Source organism: Lepidothrix coronata, unplaced genomic scaffold (genome assembly GCF_001604755.1).
Source record: "Lepidothrix coronata isolate B3197 unplaced genomic scaffold, Lepidothrix_coronata-1.0 Scaffold3, whole genome shotgun sequence".
NCBI lineage: Eukaryota > Metazoa > Chordata > Aves > Passeriformes > Pipridae > Lepidothrix > Lepidothrix coronata.
In genome coordinates, this window is record NW_016690183.1 from 4,380,747 (window position 1) to 4,395,756 (window position 15,010).

Sequence of the window (15,010 nt, forward strand, 5' to 3'; positions counted from 1 at the left end):
AAAGAGCGTCATTTTATATGGTCTGAAATATTTTTCGTTTTTAATAGCAATAAAAATCATAATACTACTGCAAAGCTATAGAAGAGCCTTTAAAATTTTCCTTATTATTCACTGTTCCCGCTGTATGGTTTCAAGGATAGATTTGTTTTTCCTTCTTAGTCAACTGTAGTTCAGCTTCTTCCCTTAGCTCTATTCTGGTCCTGTTGCAAAGGAGTATCTCAGGTAACCCTAACCTGGCCCTCATCTCAGGATGTTTGTAGTTTCCTTTATCAGAGTAGCATAGAATCACAGAATATGCTGAGTTGTAAGGGACCCATCAGGATCATCGAGTCCAACTCCTGGCTACAGTGTAAATATGTGAAACAATGGATTGTTCTTTTTTCTTTTTTCAGCCCTGAAGGAAACCATTATTGTATAATATTTCCCTTTCAATCATCTACATTCCTCAATTAAATTACGCAGCTTCACGTCACTGGCTAGAGCAATGGTATGCCCATACTAGAAAAAAAAAAACAGGGAAGGATAAAGAAATAAAACCTTCCTAAAAATCGTGCAAATATTACAAACAACCTCCTGCTGCCAAAATCCATCAACTGTTATGATGCTCCCCGTCAACAAAGCAGACCTCAGCTCCGCCTGCTACTCTTCTTCTATTTGCCCATAGGTGGCACCAGTCATGTCCATAACACCTGAATGTGTCTGCCGATATCCCTACAGACTTCAACTGTACCTTCCCACATGGTTTCTCCCGTGCTGTCGGTGCAGGTGTTAATCACAAACTTTAAAATATGCAGAAGCACCTCCAGACAATCTAAGCATGAAATAAACTCTCCCTCTATCTGCTAATTCATACACCGCTATCCAAGCGTACAGCTATGTCCTCAAATGGTAAGGCCAAATAGTGGCTAATATCAGTCTAAATCGTACTTCTCAGTAAAGGTGGCTTTAAAAATGTTAGGGTATACTTAATATTGTTCTTGTAGAGATGCCTCTGCTGAAGAGAAGCAGCAAACTCAGTCTCCCAAGGAAAGCAACATCGGCTCATAGTTCACTGAAGTACACCTAAAATGCAGCATTGAATATATAGGTCAAGAAATATTCTAAATATAAACCACTATATATATATAATACCCTAACACATTCACAAAGGCTAAAGAAGTATAATTCATTCCTGTTCAACTTCACTTTTCAGTTGGTTTATTTAAATGATTAGTTATCATGCAACTTACTTTTCTCATAAAAAAGGGTGTTTTAACACATTTCAACTCTGTAAACTACCATTTTCACATGAATTAGTGTGAGTTTTATTGCTGTATTTTCTCAACTTATTAAAAGGGCTTCAGAATAAATACTTCAGAAATAAAACTGAAGGATGGATTTATTATTTACAGTCTTAATCCTAGACTTCATATCTACTTAATATGTGTAAAGTGTTTAGTTTTCCAATGTAGTCCAACTGCATCACTGGAATCAAACTTCTAATTGCCTCTTTGGGATTTAAAACCATTAGAGTTGTGCTTTTATGTTCTCTTTTGTTTTGCTTGAATCACTTTTTCAGATCTATGAAGTACAGCTGGCACAATAAAAGTTTGATCAATGCTTAACCAATGCAGTGGATATTTCTTCTAGATACATAAAACACAGGTAAAAAATATTAATCTATGAAAATTGTCTTTGTCAGCTACTTATTCTTGGAATTTAAATCAGTTTCAGTCTTGAGGTACATGATTTGGCCTGGGATTTTCCAGTCTGGGTTTTTTAACAGTTTCTTGTAATGTGTACATCTGACATATTAAAATGAATGATAGTCTGATGTGAAGTTTCAGTTGATGGGACAGATTTTTTTTTTTCTTATACTGTGATACTTGAATAAAATTATCCTAGTACTACAGGAGTTAGCATAGGAAAAAGCCTATAAAAGCAGCCTTTATTTCCTTACCAATTTAGTCTCCTTTCATGCATTATTGACAATGATGCTTTTGGATCATATACTCAAATCCTTTAGGCCTCAAAGTCATACTTTGGACATATGTGAAATCACCAAACCCCTGCCAAGAAATTGAAAACTTAAACCATTTGTGTTTGGCAATATGAACTGGTCTTTAAGTTCTGGAGTAGATTAACCTGGTAGACAATTAATTCTTGATCTCTCAGACTGATTTAGGCACCTTCTCCACCTAAAATCTAACACTTCTGGAATTGTTGGTGGTTCTGAAGGTGTTCTTCAGTACGAACCAAGAATTCAGATTCTAGCCTTCAGATAATATTTATTACACTATACCTTTTAAAATCAAAAGTAAAGTAGAAAAAAGGGAACATGTCAGTACATACCTTTTTGATGATAGATTTTCTGAATAGTGTAGCATAGAAATATCGTAGGTATACTAACAGAAAAGTGCAGAACCAGTTTAAACATTGTGTTGCCAGAGGTCATATTTTTCAGCAAGTTTCACAATATTTGGTGCTTGTCTCTGAAAGTTCAGTTTAACAGATTTAAATTATTTAAAGCATTTAATTAATTTAATTAAATTAATTTAATTTAAATTAAATCCTTTAATTAATTAAAGGATTTAAATTATTACATTAGCCTCAGAAGCAAGACCACAAATAAAACAGACAATATTTGTCAACAAATTTGAAGCCACTGTTAGGAATTTAGACCCTGTATTCCTACATTCTATTCATGTCATATGTAGTTCATCACATAGCCCTGTGTGGTTCTGGAATGTGATTTGTAATCCTGTCAAAGGCTTACATGCCTTTGTCAGGCATATAAACTGTCCATACAACACAGCAGAAAGCCTCTCGCAGCCACACTAATGTGTAAAGGAATGAACCCACCTTTACAGGAGTCATAGCTAGAGTGGAGAGCTAAGTGGACTTTCTACTGCCTACGCAGTAGGTTTGGTCCAACTGCATGTACAAGACAGAGTTTTTTTGTGGAAGCAAGCATAAAGACACAGTCTCTAGCAGTTATAAGATGGGTCTCCGCGACACTCTTCAGTTAGGTATTATAAACATGTCTACTGGAACAGAACTTGCATCAAAACAAAAGTATAATTGACTGAAAGCATGAAGGGAAACAGCTATAGCTATAGCAGATTTGCCTTGTCTCATTAGGGTGGAGGCTGTCATACCATCCAGAACAAGACTGATTTTTCTAGGCAATATTCAAATTTCTTCTTTCTGTCTTAATTAACTTAATTATGAGATTCAGGTTTCTGGAGCTTATATGCATATTTAGAAGACAAGACTCACATTCTGCTTATGCTTTGAAATAAATAGTTAATATCCCTAGAAATGTCAAGCCTTACTCACTGTAGTTTTTGCAATAAAATGAAGACATTTTGCTTATCCAAACATAGCCATAGAAGTAGTTAATACTTACTAGAATGATTTTGCATCTCTCTTCTATCCTGTCATCATAAATGGGTGTAGCGAGAACATATTCACAAGTGAAGTATATCTCATCTTTTTTTATAGAACAAAGGATACGCACAAGGTAAGCACAATGATCACTCAAGGAAAGACACCATTTACCAATGCCACTAAACTAAGAGAAAGCCCTCAAATATGTTCTGAGATATTCACTTTCAATATGTATATTAAATAGACAACTTTTTATTTGACAATATGCCTGGTGGTCTAGTGGTTAGGGTGCAGGACTCTCACCGCTGCGACCCGGGTTTGATTCCCAGCCCCCCGGGCAGATGGAGCTCGTCAGCCTGGTAAGGCAATCCATCTAAGAGAAGGTCACTCTAAACAAACCTACGTCCTGGGGACCTCACTTCCACTGTCCAAGTTTGCTTGGCCCCAGCAGATGAACCTCAGGATTAAAGGGTGGGCTCAGTTCAGCGCACGCTGGGTCTCACCTAAAAAATCCACTGCGCAGGCTCGAAGGGTTAATGACCTTTCCCAAATCTTCGCTCGCGAAGACTGGCCATTATTTGACAATCCAACAGATATTTCTGACAATTCTTCTATGCTATATACTGAGTGAAACTTTTCTTCCAGATTATTCCTTGAATTAAAGCTCTCACTCTGTTCATATAACTCTGGAAGACCTGACTCTATTGTCACTAGTAGTAACCTTCCTGAAATACCTCAGTGATTGAAAAAGTGATTCTGGCATGATTTGGCAGATCTCAAAGAGTTTTTCAAAAACTGATAATTTTTTTAATTTTTACTGAATTTAAGCACAGTTAATTGAAGAGCATCATGTTCAGCTAGCTTAAGCATGGTTGCTCCTCCTCTCAACTGACTGTTGATGGCTCAGACCTGTTAGCTTCACACAGCAAATGCCGTGAATTGCTTATCCCTTTCTACCATTTAGGCCATAATAGCTCACCTCAGAACAGTCCTCAGACATTCTGAAAACATATTGAGAGGTCTTCTTGCATCATTTACTACCTAGACAGCAAAAAAAACCCCACCATAACTAATTAGTAAAACCTGTTCTTTCTTGAAAGTCAATAGGCCTTAGGCTCCTATATTCCTACTAGTCTTGAGAGTGTTAAGGAAACTTCCCAGTCTGACCATTCACAAGACTCTCTGGCAGTCACACTCCCAATGCCAGAGCCTTTATGTGGGGACCCACACCAGATGTATTCCTCAACAGAAAGCTGGATTTTGAAAGTGTAGGTCCATGCTATGAATCCTTCTCTATCAGATCTGACTCAAGAAGAGGTTTTCTGCACCCTCCCAAGAACCTCCCGTGTGGAAAATTCTCATCGACAGAGGTTAATGTCCGCAAAGGAGACAGAGGAGTTCTGCCAGAGTAATTTTATTCCTGAGCGAAGGGAGAGCTCACTGGGAACATGTAGTGAAAATCTCTAAAATAACAGGAGGATGCAGCCTCCTTTTATCCTGATTTTTCCCAGCCACATAATGTTCTCTTCCTTTCCTCATTGGCTAAAGTACTCAGAAGGTACAGACTTCCCAAAAATGCTTATTTCATACAAACAGGCAGTTCTTTCTTTCTATTCTTAAACAGCTATTTCCTTTTCACACTATTCTTATACAAGTTACTATTGAATTTTTAAGTCAAAACAGCTATTTTATTATTAAACAGCTTTTACTTTTCTCACTATTCTTCGGCAAGTTATTACTGAAGAGCTATTTTTATTCTTTACCCACAAATAGCCAATTTCCTTATCTACAAACCATTATTTTCTTTCTCACCAACAACCATCTTTTTGCCCACAAATAACTGTTTACGCAGCTTGTTTGTAAAGACACATTCATCTTGTTCTTGTCACTCCCATTCCCACTGCTTCCCTGTCAAAGGCTGCAGTCTCTCCACTGTGAAAATACTTGTGTGTTTATATTCAAGACTACTTTTTAAAATTTCCTTTTAACAAAATATTTTACATAAATTAAAGGATATTATTGGAACCAGGATAGAAAGAAAATTTCCTAAAATGATTTTGCAAACAAATATTTTATAAAGTAGCATTTGAAACTAAATTATTTAGAGCCTTGTAATGTTCAATAACCAGCAATGTGGGCTTCTCTCACACTCAGACCTCATTCTACCATCACATCCCAGCATGGGAGGATGGAGCTAGGAAATGAAATGCTATTGTCTCTCTGACATGTCTCATCCTCTTTATGAAAATATCCTTATCCCATCTAGCTCTTGCTATCATACTGAGACGTAGGCCAATTCAAGCTTTTGCAAAACAGTTCCCTAGTTTTGACTGTACAATGTGAAAAACAAACTTCAGCAATAGAATTGCAGGCACAACTGCAATTTGGATGATGTGAGGTGTATGTGAAGCTTAGCTCATCCTTCTAACACAACATTCAGGTAGGGTAGCTGCACTACGTTCCAAACTGTGCTATTTTAAAGTAAATTATTTTCCTTTCACAGCACTGTGAATATTTGCAGCCACTACAGGAAACAGAGTAATGGAAGGCTTGTCAATTTATTTTACCAGTGAGATAGAATGGTGCCTCAGCACTTCTCTCTTTGAAGAAAGAGGCGTGAAGGAAAGATGTACTGTATGTCTTTCAAACTGCCTTTCAATCATCATTGAAATCAGATATTTATTTAAAGACATACAGCATCATTTGTAATACTGCACTATCTGGAACTGCTGCTTTAATCACATGTAATACAGGAAACAAGATGTACAAAGCAGAAGGGAAGATATGTGTTCAACCATACTTGGCCTGATATCTCTTGATTCACAAGAGGCCAGAGTGGCAGGTTCTGGAGGCTTAGAGTGAAATGCTTAACCATCAGAAATGCTGTATGGAGGTTCATGCTCCATATACCTTCCCATTTAAACCACTGCTAAGCTTTTTTCACTCATAGCCATTGTCAAAAAAGCCAAGACAGTTTAACCTCCATTCTTGTACTGATCTAAACATCTGTGATGAAGCAACTGCCAAAGAAGATCTTTAAAGTCCATGGTAGCCATAATTATCTTTCACTAACTAGGAACTAACTAGGAACTTAGTTCCCACAGGATGCCAAAAGACCACCAGGTGGTTCTCTGAAACCCTTTTGTCAAACTTACAGTATGATTTGGATGAAGTTGCAAACCTTGTGTTATTAAGCCTCTTTCTGCAATTATGAGTATTTCTGGACCCCTTAAGCTTTTTATCCCCTGCACATGACACCCATGCATAGGATGGCATACTCAGCCATGGCAGTCGCGTTAAGACACACTGGCATGACCCAGAGAGAAAGCATACCTCAACCTGAGCTCCTTGAAATGACAATCTCCTCCTTTTATTTTGTCATGGTCTCTGCTCCCCACAGAAAATTCATATATATGTCTCATTGGTAGATGATGGATCAGAAGGGAAACCGCAAGGCTCTACTGCAAATGCATGAGAACGAGACCTAATTACAAGAAAGAGAGGTGGAATTTGGTTGTGTAAGACCTGCACAAGAAACACATGAGCCTTGACTTTTCATTCTCTTGTCTGTGAGCTGTCTTTGTGTTTGAATACCTTTTGGTGCTGTGATTGAAAGAAAATTTCTTGGGGTCGAAAGAAGATTTACCCTTTGCTGGAAGTCCCCTGGTTAAGTCTGCTGTTGCTGGGGAACTCTGTGCAGCCTTTCCTTTGGTCAAGGGCTGAACGCTATAGGCTTAATCTTTAATTAGCTTTCCCTTAACCCCTCCATAAGGCTTGCCACTGGAAGGCTTCTCCATAGCGTGAGGAAGACGCTTGTGTAAGTAAGACCTTTTAATGAATCTCTTCAGAAGTGCTCAGGCTGAGAGAGCTGCCAGGACATAAAAAGCACTCTATCTTGGCTTCACAATAACAGGGTTTTCTGCAGGATACCGTGGGGTGGCCACCAAATAATGTAATTTCAGCTTTGCCCTTTTTGTCTCCCTGACATTGCCTGGGTTCATGGCATTCCCGGCCATGGAAATTTTAAACAAGACAGAAGAAAAAAAGAAGGGCTAATTTAATAAATCTTTTCACAAACAGACCCCTTGCTCTCTTCAACCCAACTAGGAACCCACATGCAAGGAGTCTGCCCGCCAGTTAAAGGAACATCATGCACTGGACATAGATATGAAGTATTCCCTATTAAGAAGTCAAGGAAGTTTCATGGCATTGTTACTTCAGATCAGTCTGAGCTGGAAATTTCTCCACTGTCTGGGGCAAATATTGCTTTCTGAATGCAAAGATATGGTTGTGTCTTTGAAAAAACTTGTCACAATACCTGTCACAAGGCAGTTTTCTACAGACCACCCACCACAGAGCTGAACTCCCAAGGTCTCTCCATGGTCAGCAAATGGGAAACAGGCACTGTCAGAGAAAGGCATAGTCCAGGACCCTGCTGCAAGTACCCAGAACTGCTATCTAAAAAAGTTTCTCTTCACTGACTATAGATGTTACCTTGGGAGATGAAACTATATTTTGGCAGTTGCAGAAAGCTGGGTGGTAGAATATACACTTAGTAGTCTCATTGACTGATCACAATTACAGAGGTTATAGTTGTGTTCTCCCTTTCCTCTTCTTGCTGGGTTTTTGTGATTGCTGCTAACAATCTCACTTGCAGTTTCTGCATTGCAGCCTGAGTTTTCATTATCAGAAGCAGTTACACTATTATTAGCAATTCCGTGGAGCCTGAAGCTTCACTTTGATAATTACTTTTCCTAACAGAATGTTTTGCATTTCACCTGGGCGACTACAATATCTGCCTAATACTGTGCAGTAGGGTTTTCCTCTATTAGAGAGGAGGTTTTCTTCCACCTCACAGCCTTCAGTCATAGGAGAATTTCCTTTGTCTTTCTCCAGCCAGGAAGTTGTATAATTTGCTGAGCTTTCCAGCACTGGCCCACAAAATGGGCAACACCTTCATAGCTGGAGTCAAGGGAAAAATCTCATCAGATATGTTGAAGTCACTCAGCTGTGTGAGGAAATGGCTCCTCTTCAGTCACCTGGGATGCTATGGTTGTTAGTGCATCAGACACTCTTCCTCCAAAATCTTCTTCAGGCAAAATTTCTTCTTTCTGGGATTACTTTGGTGGTAATATGCTATCTAATGACCTTCCATTTTGTGAAGTGGTCTCAGAAATATTCTATTGTCATCACTCACCATCAGATAGTTTTTCCTCTGTGTCAGAGGAGATCAGTTGCTGCTTCAGTTTTCTAGGTCCAACTCACATGCTCAAAGGTTCCATAATTCACCACATTTTCTCTCTGAAGCAAAAGGAACTCACTCTTGTACAGACCCTCTTGATATGATTCCTTCTTTCAAATGACTGATTACCTCATCACTGTCTATTTCTTTCCTGGTAAATGCTCTACATCACACACATCTGCTCTTTTCGTTCTTTCTTCCCCTTTGCAACATGCTGCCCAACACAACTGCAGTCAAGAAAAATCTCCTAAAGGAATTGTTTCTAAAAGGCTTGTATTGTGCTTTTCAAGAAGCACTTTAACAGCTTAGAAGTGATGTAATGAAGTCTTGGTCATGCAGACACTAGGGATTTGTCATAAATGTACTCTAGGGGCCTCTGATCTGTTTCAGTGGGAAGAACATGGCTACATATGTGGTGGTTAAGCTCCTGGCACCCAGGGAAAACAATAATAATAATTTTTTTTCCCTCTGAATATCAGATGGATATGCTGTGTTGACATATGTACTTTGAGTCCTTTCACTGTGAGCTGTTTATTGCACTACTGCTGTTCCAACTGCTGCTTCTTTAACACTTCCTTGGGGTAGGATTTCCCTTGTTTCCATGAAGTGTTTTCTTTCCCAAGGCAACAGCATCCTTCATTTTTCAGGTTGCTGCCCCACCCTAGTTGTTATAGAGGCCCTGTGACTTCTGCTTTTCTTGACACCCAGTATTAATTGGTAAGCAGTCACCCAGCCCATGGCTTTCAGTTTCTTAGAGGGGGTTGTTTTATGGTATTCACTTCATTTGTGGTGCCTGAAGTCCTTAATTTGCTATGCAGTTATTTACATTCTGCTCTGATCCCAGTTTAGTTTATGCTTTTGAATTTTGGCTGAGCAGTGATCTTCCCTCTTGCCTCACTCACTCACATACGTCTACATTGTCATGTATGTTTTCACATTCCGTCAACAGTCATGTATTGTACACCCTTTACCCAGGAAATCTTGTATGCCATAGGGAGCTTGTATCCTCCCTGGTAAGTATAGAGACTGTAATTTTCTTCCTCTTTGTACTCATTTTAGAAGTTTGGCTATTTTAAATCATACTCTTTTGTTAAACACTGAGGTTTCTTTACCTCTTTGTACCTGGTTTACAGAAGTGGCTGCTGAAATACCTGAGCTGTCAGTACCAGAACTTTGGGAGGTGACTTATTTTTGCAGTTTCCAGTTTTGCCATGAACAAAAATTCCTAGCTGTTAGAAAAATTCTATTTTACTTGCCTCTGCTACAAAATAGATTGCACAGGTATAAAATTTTTTATGAGGTTTTCTGTCTCAGAACAGATTTGCCAGCATGTCAAACACACAGAAAGAGAGATTCTGATCTTTCCCTTTGCATCTATATTCAGTCTGTATTTCTCCAACAACTAGGGTGGAAGACCTCCATATTTCATTAGTCATACTGATGCAGGCAATGTTAAAGTCCAAACGGAAGCTGGCTTTTGCCCACCTTGTGTCTCATGAATACAAATTACTTTTCCTCAGTTTATTCAAAATTGAACATCACAGGTTTTCCTTTGGCCCTATGCAGGTAATTAGACCTAGGAAGCTAGCTGCATTGTTATCGTACTTTTTGTAATGTACTGCAGCCAAGAAGAGTGCTGTGTCATAGCTGCTGCTTGAGTCTCTTTAGGGGTGCTCTCCAATTGCAGGCACTCTACACCCTGTACTTTTCTGTTTGCTTATGCATCATGCTTCTGCAAAATGATTTACTTTGTGGTTGGACTCAAACAGCCTTATCAAAATGCAGCTCTTCAATAGAGGTGAAATGAAACATTTGTACCATGTGAAAACAGAATGTTTTACTATTTTCCATGGGGGAATTTAGGAAGAAGGTGAAAAGCTTCTCAGCTGTTGAGTCAGCATTCTACAGGAGTGGGCAGTAAGGGTGAAAAGAATCTCCCTAAACGGCCAGAGCATTATTTTCTTTTAGCAGTTTTGACGGTCAGAATTGGAAACAGTGTCAGAACATAAAGCTGCAAATAAAGGAAGATAATGCTTCAATCTAGATTTAAAAGCAAATTCACAGCTGTCTGTAAATTAAAACAAAGACCAGCTCAGTGACTTGGGAGCTTGAAGACACGTAGAGCCTGCATCTGCCTGCACTTCAGGCTGATGGGGTACCAAGCAATCCTAACCTGCCAGGAGGATAGCTGTGTGCATGTGGTGCTGAGTCTCAGTAATACGCCTTGCCAACAAGCAGCGTGTACTACATGAGGGTAAATGCCAACATAACATAGTGCTATAGTACCAGGCCAGGGCTGCCTCATATACATACATACATATATGTCCAAAATTACTCTTACCTGAGCTAGACTTTTAAAGATTGAGAAAGGGTGTAGATAGAGAACTCAATGGGAATTGGATATTGAAAGCATCAGTGAAAAACAATTTGCCTCTATTGGTACTGAATATGTTTGAAAATACGGTTATGTTTCAAGCATAATAACTTCAGTGAAAGTAAGTTTGATTATTTGGTTCTACAAATTACTTGATTTTTGCCTGAGATGACATTAGTGCACGACAAATTTTATTTTTGCTCATATTTTCTCCTAATTTTTTATGATGCAATTGAGTATGACAGAATTTTTGAAAAATATTCTTATGAAAAATGACTGTAAAACATATATCTTCAGATATTTTTGTTGACTTAGGTCCAGTTTGCACTTCAATTTTACAAACTAATGAAGGTATACCAGAGGAGACAGAGTTTGTATCTGTAAAGTGTACATTATCTTAAGCTCATTCCTGGAACGGACCCAGTGAGCCTACAGAGGACTGTTTGGAGGCTAACCTCTGCTTTCCCCCTATTCCCAGTAATCTTGAAGAGGACACAATCAGTCCCACTGGGGGAAGACTGAAGATTTCCTTCAGCTGAAAGAGAGCAAAGTAAAGTACCCCAAAGAGGTACCAGAACTTCCTCCACTGACCCACATGAAAATTAGCTCTGCTCTGGCAGCCTGAGAGGAGCACTGGTAAACAGCCTACAGATATTTTGGCATCTGGTATTACCTGACAGACAGACACATCCTCTTCAATGCTGTCTCAAACCTCACTAAAACCTGGGACAGTAGCTGACTAGTCATACCAAGTTCAGGTATGCAGAGCAGAGGGACTGTTTAGATGTGTATAAAGAGGCATTCTCACAAGGGTGTCCAAGGAGGAAAAGGCAATAGCACAGCGACCTGGAAAGCTAATCACTTATCCCAGGCTTTTAATGAGGTCTACTGAGTTTGACCTCTCAGCATTACTAATTGATTAGAGGATGTAACTTGTAAGATGGAAAATATCCCTGTCCCATCAATCACACAGCAAGGAGGCTCCTTACATCTTCCATTCAGCACCTATATCAGGAAATCCGCAGCAACTGCCCTCCCTTGAAGATCTGACTGTTCAGAACCATCAACAGGTTTCGTGGTTGCAGTGACTCATTGAAGGAAGTAAATTAATGGGGAAAACAGCCAAAAAAAGTCATTAAAAAGGAAAAGAAAAAAAATTAAACCCAGCAGTCTTAGTATCTTAAACTACATATTTGCACTCCACTCTCCTAACAAAAGACACGATGAGCTTTGCGCGCACACATGCATACGGTCTTGCTTATTCTATGCTTTTTTGCCTCATCTGGCAGCCACTTTCTGGTCCAGCAAACACTAACATCTAATGAGACAAACTTCCCATTTTCAGACTAATCAGTTGGCTGCACTAATTGCAAATGCAAATATGCAAATTTATATTAATTAATTACTCTGCTAATTAGTTCTGTGGTCTTTTTGGGGTAATAAATCATTGTGCAGTGGAAAGGAAACACATCCTGTCCCATTTCACTCCACATAAAAGTTTAATGTACTCATTGAAGAAACTATATAAACCCCCCCTGATTCTGACAGCTCTGACTCTACTGATGGGTTCCTTACAGAAAGGTATGATCATAAGAAGTCTTTCACATCTCCAGCAAATGCCATCACTAAGGTGCCTGTTAGCAATTTAATTATCAGATTATGAGCTCCAGGACAAGCTAGTTTGCTGTGCTGCAGGCTGTGACTCTGAGCTCTGTAGATGATACATTTTGCAGCAAATGCTGTTTATACATACATGAAAGATAATCTGGAGAAAAAACATTCACTTTGCTCTACCTGAATGTTCTGCTAAGGCTTACACTCAAATCCCAGGAAGCTGGATTTGCTAAAACCATCATAACTATATACACTTCATTTCACATTTGAATGGGTTGTTCAAGGAAAAGTAGTTGAAGAAGAAACTGCTTGCAGAGCCTTTCACTGGCCTTGAATTTTGCTTTGCCTCTGATCAATGGTGAACTTTTAATTCTCCATATGGCACCATCTCTGCCTTACAATCCTCACCTCAGCATACCCTAGGAATAGGGAGGGTCACTGCACTGCCCCTCCACTAGTGTTTTGTCCAGTCTCAGATGATCTGTGGTCTTCCTTCCCCACAACAACATCTGGAAGGTTCAGCGAGTTCCCTGTACCGACTTAATGCTGCAGCGATGGCATGCAGGGAATCCCACTCATGGAGGCTTAGGTACCAAAGCCCGTCGGAGTGTGATGGTTAGTGTGCCAGGTGGCAGGCTTATTCTACATCTTCCTTTTTTTAGAACAGGAAAAAAAAACCCATCACTACAGCATAACAGACCAAACAGCATCTGACTGTGGAAATAGAGTCACTGAGTCTCTTCAACATATAAAGCTACACCAACTACCAGCAATGCTATGGTATGCAGCTCATCACAGGCATCCTAGGAGCCAAAGACTCACCTAAGAGGTTTAAAAAGGCATTAAGCAAAGTGCATCCTCTTACACACATTCAGGCTAACTAGAAACCTCCCACAGCTCTCAGGTTTCTTCATCCTTCATTTGCTTATTTTTCTCTGTTACATACAATTGTTTCCATAAATGTGAAACATCTACAGAGCAATTTCTAGAGAGTTTGAACATATCTTGAGTTAATCTGCCTTACAGAGATAGGCTGGAAACCAGCCAAAGATGCTATAAAAGTCAATAGAACACTTCTAGTATCTCAGAGATTCAGACATTTCACATATAAAAAGTCTTCCACAACTAAAAAAAAATAAAGAAGAAAAAGCATTAGCAAATGTTTTGCTTTATGCTTTAAATTATCTGGTTTAAATTGAAACAATAAATCAGATTTGCAGGTAATTAAATTCTAAAGGCCTTTATCATTCTAGGTTTAACCACAAGTTGAGCTGTATTTTTCTCACAGTTTGAAACCCTAGGATACTTCAGGATACTTCTTTTTATTTATTGTGCTTTCCAATCTAAACACTGGAATAAAATACTGTTAAACTGATAACCTGAAGTGCTGTGATTTAGGCCCTGGGAAACAAAGGAAAAATTAAAAAAGTAAAACTATTTAAATAGAAAGAGTAGTTTAAGGAACAGCCAAAGAAAAAATTTATTTTTCAAAACATTACCATTTTTGCTTGAAATAATTAAAATATTTATTTAAAAGCAAATCACCTTTGATCTTTCTAGTCTGCAGGATCCTGGAGTCACACTGTTTGTTAGAGTGCAGGCCTTTCCACCTGCTGAGAGTTTTGCCTGATATTTAAAGAACAAAACAGCTTCTGCTTTTTTTGTTGTTGATTATTGTTTTGGGGTTTCTTTTGGGAGGAGGAGTGGAGTGTGTGGTTTTGTTTGGTTTTTTTTTTCAGTTTTTGTTTTGTTTTTTTTTTTAAACCCTACAAGGTTTCAGAGATTAGTATGTAAAGATTTTAACAAAACTCGACAGGTGCCTCTTAATGGATAGATACAAGACGGTAATAGAACTTTGTTCTGATTGTCTATAGTGAACTTTAAAGAGTTACATTTAAATTGTAATTGTATTGGGACATGAGATATAACTTAAAATATTTGACGAAGCCAATAGATCCTTTGATGGATTAGCTTTAATTAGAAAGATTCAACAAGAACATGCATATTTTGCAAATTGCAGTAGGTGTGAACAAAAATATCTTTTTTTCTTTGTCTTTTTTTATTCAGAATACTTTTTTTATTCAGAATACTTACATATAGTCAGAAAAATGTGATTGTTAATAAAAATTCCATCATGATAGTCTATGTTTATACCCTTTCAGTTACTTCTGGCTGATAATAATTCTCTTGTCAGGGCTGTGAAATTAAGACTTTTCTTAACATATAGAACAGTAAGATCCATTTGGTATCTAAGATGAAACCTAGATGAGTGTTCAGATTGACAGTGTTTTCACCCTTGCAATTAGCTATTCACACAAATGGGGGTTTAGTTTGCACTTACACTTGGAATATGGCACCTCTTCATACAGAAAGCATCATTCACATGTTAACATTTTAATTTTTGGTTTTTT